This window comes from Saccostrea cucullata, unplaced genomic scaffold, assembly GCF_032062105.1.
Source record: "Saccostrea cucullata isolate Sc308-1 unplaced genomic scaffold, CSIRO_AGI_Scuc_v1 ctg577, whole genome shotgun sequence".
NCBI lineage: Eukaryota > Metazoa > Mollusca > Bivalvia > Ostreida > Ostreidae > Saccostrea > Saccostrea cuccullata.
In genome coordinates this window covers 184,510-191,451 of record NW_026928487.1, presented here as the reverse complement: position 1 = coordinate 191,451, position 6,942 = coordinate 184,510, and the positions used below count along the sequence as shown (strand labels likewise).

The window sequence follows — 6,942 nt, the reverse complement described above, 5'->3', positions numbered from 1 at the left end:
TACCTGATAGCATTTTAAGTAATACAGCAAAACTTATTTTTCACATATTTTTTTTTAAATTTTAGCTTCATTTATTACAGATGTGGCTATATATACGTGCATGTGGGTTCGTTTTTATAAATATGAAGATGTCTTCCATTTTTACTCAGATAATTTAATGAATGAATTTAATACCTAACCATTTTATACGGTATAAACTGGGTTGGGACAGTTTACGCTTTATAAACCGCAAATGGGTAGCTATTAAACTCATTGTTTATTATTTAATTTTCATTCATTTGATATAAGAAAAAAAAGATAACTGTTGACAAAATGCCTCAATTTGAACGTAACGTCATGCGGATTGATGCATTGTTGACGAAAGTCATTGTGACGTAGACAGCCCATTTTAAACGATATAAAGTAAGTTTTTTATCCAAGTAAATACAGCTTAATATCCAGAATTAAATTATTAGAATTTGTTGTTAAAATATTTGTACCAAATTTGTATATAATATGACGTTCAGTAAAAAGTTACGACAAAACTCTACGAACTCTTTGAAAAACACTCTTACATAAATTAATGCAGTCAACTTTTACAGAAATCTGTACTTAGTCGATGTTGCAAAATGGTTTGTATTCGCCAGGTTTTCCGGGGATTCGCTGAATAGCCACAACATCAGTATCTTGAATTTTAATCCCTACTTCCGCCAACGCATTATTATCAATTTTCAAGGGATTTTATCCCTGGTGTTTCAAGGAGTCCGTGAATTTAATATTATGTATCTGCAAATATTCCTCGTTTTGGTTAGCCTTTCACAGGGCAGCCTTAGCCACATTTCATTCTCCTCAATTCAAGTCGATTGTGCAAATCTTTTAACTCTCCATTGCTCTTGTTAAGATCACGTTTTAACTCTTTTGCTTGCTTCAAGGTTTTCTTTACTCTCTTTCAACTGTCGATTTAAATGTTTTAAGATCTAAATTTTATCATTCAAATTTTACAATCTTACCTTGATGTTTTTGAAGCACATCCTCGACTACATTTTTATGAGCTCCTTTACATCGTCAGCTTTCAAAGTTTTATTTCAATCACTCTCTTTTACTTTTAATTGAACTTGAATCAGTGTCCACTCACGCTCACCTTCTGTTGTTGGTGTTTTCAATACTGGACTCGGTTTTGAGCTAGATTTATTTGGTTTTTTGCCTCCTGTGCTTATATTTCGTGTGAGGACACCTGCCTGACTAGTAAACATTGTCTATTTTTATTAACACCTCTCACTTATCACGGCAGATCTACAAATTCAGAAGTCGAAAACCCTTCTGAACAAGCATGCAAATGAAATTTGTACGTTTGCAATAGTCCAGAAGTGACAAATGAAGTCTTCAAAATTTATTAGGGGCCATCTTTACTTAACACTGGCCGAAAACTCCACACTCTACATTACACGGCTTAAAGCGTCATTTCAGAATTTCTCAGCTAAGGTTAAGGTAGTCCGAACCTCAGGTTTATAAAATTAGCAGTTAAGTAATCAAAAGTACTTATAAAAATATCTCTGAATACAAATATTTATGTAAATTTGTCCACAGTATTTCTTAAAAGTTAAAGTTTAAAGTTAATAATATTGTATAGGGAAAATTTCCAAATCTCCAATATTTTTGCAGAAAAAGCGAACTGGAATATCTGCAATGCATTTTCTAATTGCAAATTGATCAACAAAACGTATAAGTGGATATTTTAGCGAGACGCAAATTTAGCGATTTCTCCTTAAAAACTAGTATTTTATATTTAGGGAGAAGTAATTTTAGCGATTTTAAAATGCTCACCAAAGAAGCTTGTACAAAAAGGACGCAATTAATTTTTAGCGATATTAAATTTAAGTGATTTCAACAGCCTCGCTAATGATGCAAAAATTAAATCTTCGCTAAAATTTCTACTTATACGGTATTTTAGGTTTAAAAACTATAGGTATTCAGCCATTCAGAGAAAATGTCATGATTTTTACCATTATTTGGTACATTTTGTCTTTTATTTCCGTCATATATTCTACAGTACATAGTGTAAAAGGCTTTTGCTATCACTATAAGACACCAAAAATCACTTTGTATTTCATATCATGCTTATAAGCATTGATATCTAAGCCCGGATTCAAGAAAATCTTATTTCTCTAAAACTGTATTATTTTTTTTTTCTTTTATAGGGTTCAAATATCAACTTTTTAAAGACCTTGTCTAAGATTTTAAAAGACATTTAAGTTTATAAAGATGCATAAAATGAATTGTTGCATGAACAAATTTCATTTTCAAGTTTCAGTTTGATGCATATCAAATTAAATGTTGAACTTTGGAGTTATCCTTTCTGGCTGAGGATCGGATATCCTTAATTATTGACAAATTGTTCATGAAACAAGAATATCAGCAGTCTCGTTTGAAGTCATGATTTCGTAAGTTCTCAGTCGATACAACGACCTTGTCAAGAAATTTATCATTGAGTAGATTTCTCACTAACATTTTTCATACTAATGTTTAGGCTAATCTTTCCATACTGAAATGTCGCTTGATTTTTCCGTTATTTCAAAATGAAGACAAGGAGCACACGGCGGGTGTAAGCGGTCAGCAGGAGATGTTCACTCCTGCAAGGCACCTGATCCCACCTCAGATGATTCGGAGGTCCGTGTTTGCTCTGCTATTTTGTATTGCTTAATGAACTTTGAGATTAATTTCTGTTCGGTCTCCATATATTTCATTATTTTCAACAATTTCGCATTATTGTTCAAGCAGGGCTGATCGTTTGGTATTCCCTCACGGGGCTAAAATGTTTTGTTAAATATGGTGGCATATTTCTGCCCCTTGTGTGCAAGTTATTTTTCTATCAAATATGTCGACATGCAAGATAAATATGTTGACATGCAAGATAGTTATGTTGACATGCAATATAAATATGTTGACATGCAAGAAAATTGCAATCAAATAAAAATTATAAAAAAATCTTCAAAAATCTCAAATATCGCCCACATGTGACATCCAACATGCTAAATGCTACTTATTTATGTTAACATGCAACTTATTTATGTTAACATGCAAGATAAATATGTTGACATGCAACTTATTTATGTCGACATGCAACTCGGTTATGTTGACTTGCGAGATAAATATGTTGACATGCAACTTATTTATGTCGACATGCAACTTATTTATGTTGACATGCAACTTAGGTATGTTGACATGCGAGATAAATATGTTGACATGCGAGATAAATATGTTGACATGCAACTTATTTATGCTGACATGCAACTTATCTATGTTGACATGCAACTTATTTATTTTGACATGCAACATATTCATGTAAACATGCAACATATTTATGTCGACATGCAACTTATTTATGATGGCATGCTGTTTGTTTGAAAGAGGGTGCAGTTTAATCAAAATCTGTGGTTGCAGTGAATGAGAAGCTAACCTCTGAACGTTCATCTGGTCTCTTCACAACTGACAAGGTAAAACTTTGTTTTAGATCTGATATAAAACTGATATTGGATGTAATGAAGATCTTTTGGTTGATTAATCTGGTAATTAGTATAATCCTTACTGATAGTAATTCTTGATGTCAATATCTCATTTGGTCAGAGTGCCCATTTCTTAAATAATATGTGTACTTTATGTTGCTATTATTTGATCAAACATCCCAAGTGAAAAATTTTTCAAACAAATCACTTACAAATTGCCTACAAATTGCTTTAAAATCACTTAAAAGTGATTTGTTTCAGTGATTTATAAGCAATTCATTTAACAAATCATGCTTAAATCACTTTCTACCAAAATGATGACTATGATTTGCTTACAATTTGTTATGAAAGGGTGATTTGCTTGTGATTTCTTTCCCATTTCAGACAATTTCTGAGTGATTTGTTAAACTTAGGAAATTGTTAGATGATTTCTTCATGATTTGTTGAACTTAGCCGTTCTTCAAGGTGATTTGAAAATGATTTCTGGAACTTAGTCTTTCTTCAAAGTGATTTCAAGATGATTTGTTAACTTAGTCTTTCTTCTGGATGATTTGTAAATGATTTGTTGATCTCATGGTCCTTCTTCAGAGTGATTTGAGAGTGATTTACTTCACAACTTCCGCCTGGCTTGCTGATTGGTCAGTATTAGAAACTCTACCGCCAATTTTCATTTATCAGATGTGAATTGAAATGAAAGGAGCTAGATTGTGCTGTTCTAGATTCATACCTCTTTTCTTTTGTTGATACTGATGTTTTTTCCATAACCATGCAAAATATAGTTTTAAGGTATGTATCACTGTTTTATGCTATCATTTCCTCCTTAGATTCAGTTAATATTCCATATGTTTACATGCAATTTATTGTTCTTCAGAAGACCAACAGCAAAGTCGGTGGCAATTAATGTTTAAAACAAAATCTATGTAAAGCTATAAGTTTCAGCAAAGTACTGGCTTTTTCTAAGTGTCTACACAAACATCATTTCAGATAAGAAAATTAACATTTACTAACTTTTAAAAGTCAACAGTTATATGCTTATAGCATATTCTAAATTTGGAGCCAAGTAGTCATGTGTGTATATCTAAACTACATGATGCCATCTTAATTAGAACACATCCTCGTAAAAGTTTATATTTTAAAATACTCTTGCCAAAAGTATTTCTGTTAATATACAACAAATATGCATGCATGTGTGTTTCAAATAGTTGAGGGATGGTTACATGAACATCATGCGCACACATGTGTATGCACCTGGAGTGATTTGAAAGTGATTTGTTAAACTGAAGTGATTTGTTTGCAATTTATTTGAAATGATTTGTTTGCAATTTATTTGGAGTGATTTGGTTGCGATATTTGTTCAACAGAAGTGATTTCTACACAATTTATTCAAAGTGATTTCGTTGTGATTTCAGGGTGATTTGCTTACAATTTGTTAGAAGTGATTTGTTAGCTCATTTGCATGGGAATTTGCATCACTTACAAATCATCTTCAAATCACTGATTCATTAGTGATTTCTTAAAGTGATTTGTTTGAGGATTTTTTTCACTTGGGATAATACTTTTAGTTTTTCACTATCTTCAGTGGTGAATCCAGGAATCTTGTAAAAAGGGGGCCCCAACCAGTTTTGGTCGGGGTATGGGTCCACGACCACACCAAAAAAAAATGATTTATTTAATCTCATGTGTATTTCGGACACGTGCTATCTTACATAAGTTTAAATGAACTGCAATTTTTTTTATATGATAAACTCTTACAAGCCAAATCGTGGTGTATTTATAGAATGATTTAGTTTGATGTAAATTTACAAACGTAGAAAGCAAAACAAAAATTCATTGTGTATAAAGTATTTTTTCCCATTTTTTTCAGCGACAAAAATACAATGGGTGAAAATATCTATACACCTGCTCTGGCTCAACGTTTGGTTGTGGACGGACTACCTCTCAGCAGGAATGAAATGATTGCTGTTTATTACCACTCTGGTTATACTATTCAGGAAATCATTGGATTTCTTGCAACCAGACATAACATTACTCTTAGTGCAAGACGAATTCATCAAGTTTTAAGGGAAATGAATCTGACGAGACGAAACAACCAGCCACGTTTGGAGGACATTGTAACGGCTATTCTAAATGAACTTTCAGGTTCGGGTGGTGACATAGGCTATAGAGGAATGAGGATGCGTCTGCTAATCGACCATAACCTCAATGTGTCTTGTGAATTGGTGCGCCTTGCATTAACTGTTTTGGACGGAGAAGGTGTTATAAGGAGTAGACAACGTCATCTTCAGCGTAGAAGGTACATTAACGAAGGGCCGAATTTTTGTGTTTATCTAGATGGCTGGGACAAGTTAAAACCATTCGGAATTTCCATTCATTGCTGTGTAGATGGCTTTTCAAGACGTATTCTATGGCTCAGAGTTTGCAATTCTAACAAAAACCTTGAGTATATATCCAGATCTTATATAGATTATATCAAAGAAATAAACGGGGTTCCTGTAGTCGTATACGCAGACAGGGGTACTGAGAACTCCATAGTTCGAGATTTGCAATACGCTTTGCGATGGAATCACCAGGATCCCTTGCAAGGACTATCAAGTTTTAGATTTGGATCGTCATATAGAAATACAAGAATAGAGCGATTTTGGCGGTGTTTACGAGAAATGTGTGGCAATTTTTGGATAAATTACTTTAAGGATATGGATAATTTAGGTGTTTTTGACACCTCCGACATAGTCCACCTGGAGTGTGCTAGGTATTGTTTCTTACCAATTATCACCAGAGAACTGAACAGAGTTATACAGCATTGGAATGAACACACAATTAGAAGAAACCGCAATGCAGATTGTCCCTCTGGAAAACCAGATGTAATGTATTTTCAGCCCGGAATTTACCAAACAAGAGATTTCAAAATGCCTGTACCTGATAAATCTGAATGGCATAGAACAAGAATATTGTGCCTTCCCTCCTGCAAATGGTGTTTCAATGGAATTTGAAGTTATTGGTACTCAAATAAGAATGGAAAACGGGTTGAATTACCCACCAAACACAGTAGAAGCAACAGAACTCTTTATCCGAATAACAGACTATGTATATTGCTTATAAATTACAGGTATTTACATGTATTTACATACATTTATTTGACTCTTATCGTTTTGAGGAGGTACATTTTTCCCTATGTTCCGAATGCTGTTTGATAAAGGAATGAGAAATTATATGTTTGCCAGGCTTTGTGTATTTAATTGCAAATGTGTATTACTAGTAAAGTATATATATAAATAGTACATAATATATGTAATTGTTTTTTATCTGCTTTAACTGTCCAGGTCAAAAATCATAATAAATTCAGAAAATTGTTATGATTACTGTTAAGTGTTGAAGTAAGAGTACAAAAGTTTATTTTCCTATGGAATAAAGAATGTATTTGGTCATCAGGTTTTTTGTTTTTTGATAACTAGGCCAAACT

General features: G+C 32.9%; 1 pseudogene; it reads left to right on the top strand.

Moving 5' to 3' along the window:
• Positions 1–3,371: 3,371 nt before the first annotated feature.
• Positions 3,372–6,581, top strand: LOC134277731 (uncharacterized; annotated as a pseudogene).
• The last annotated feature ends 361 nt before the right edge of the window (positions 6,582–6,942 follow it).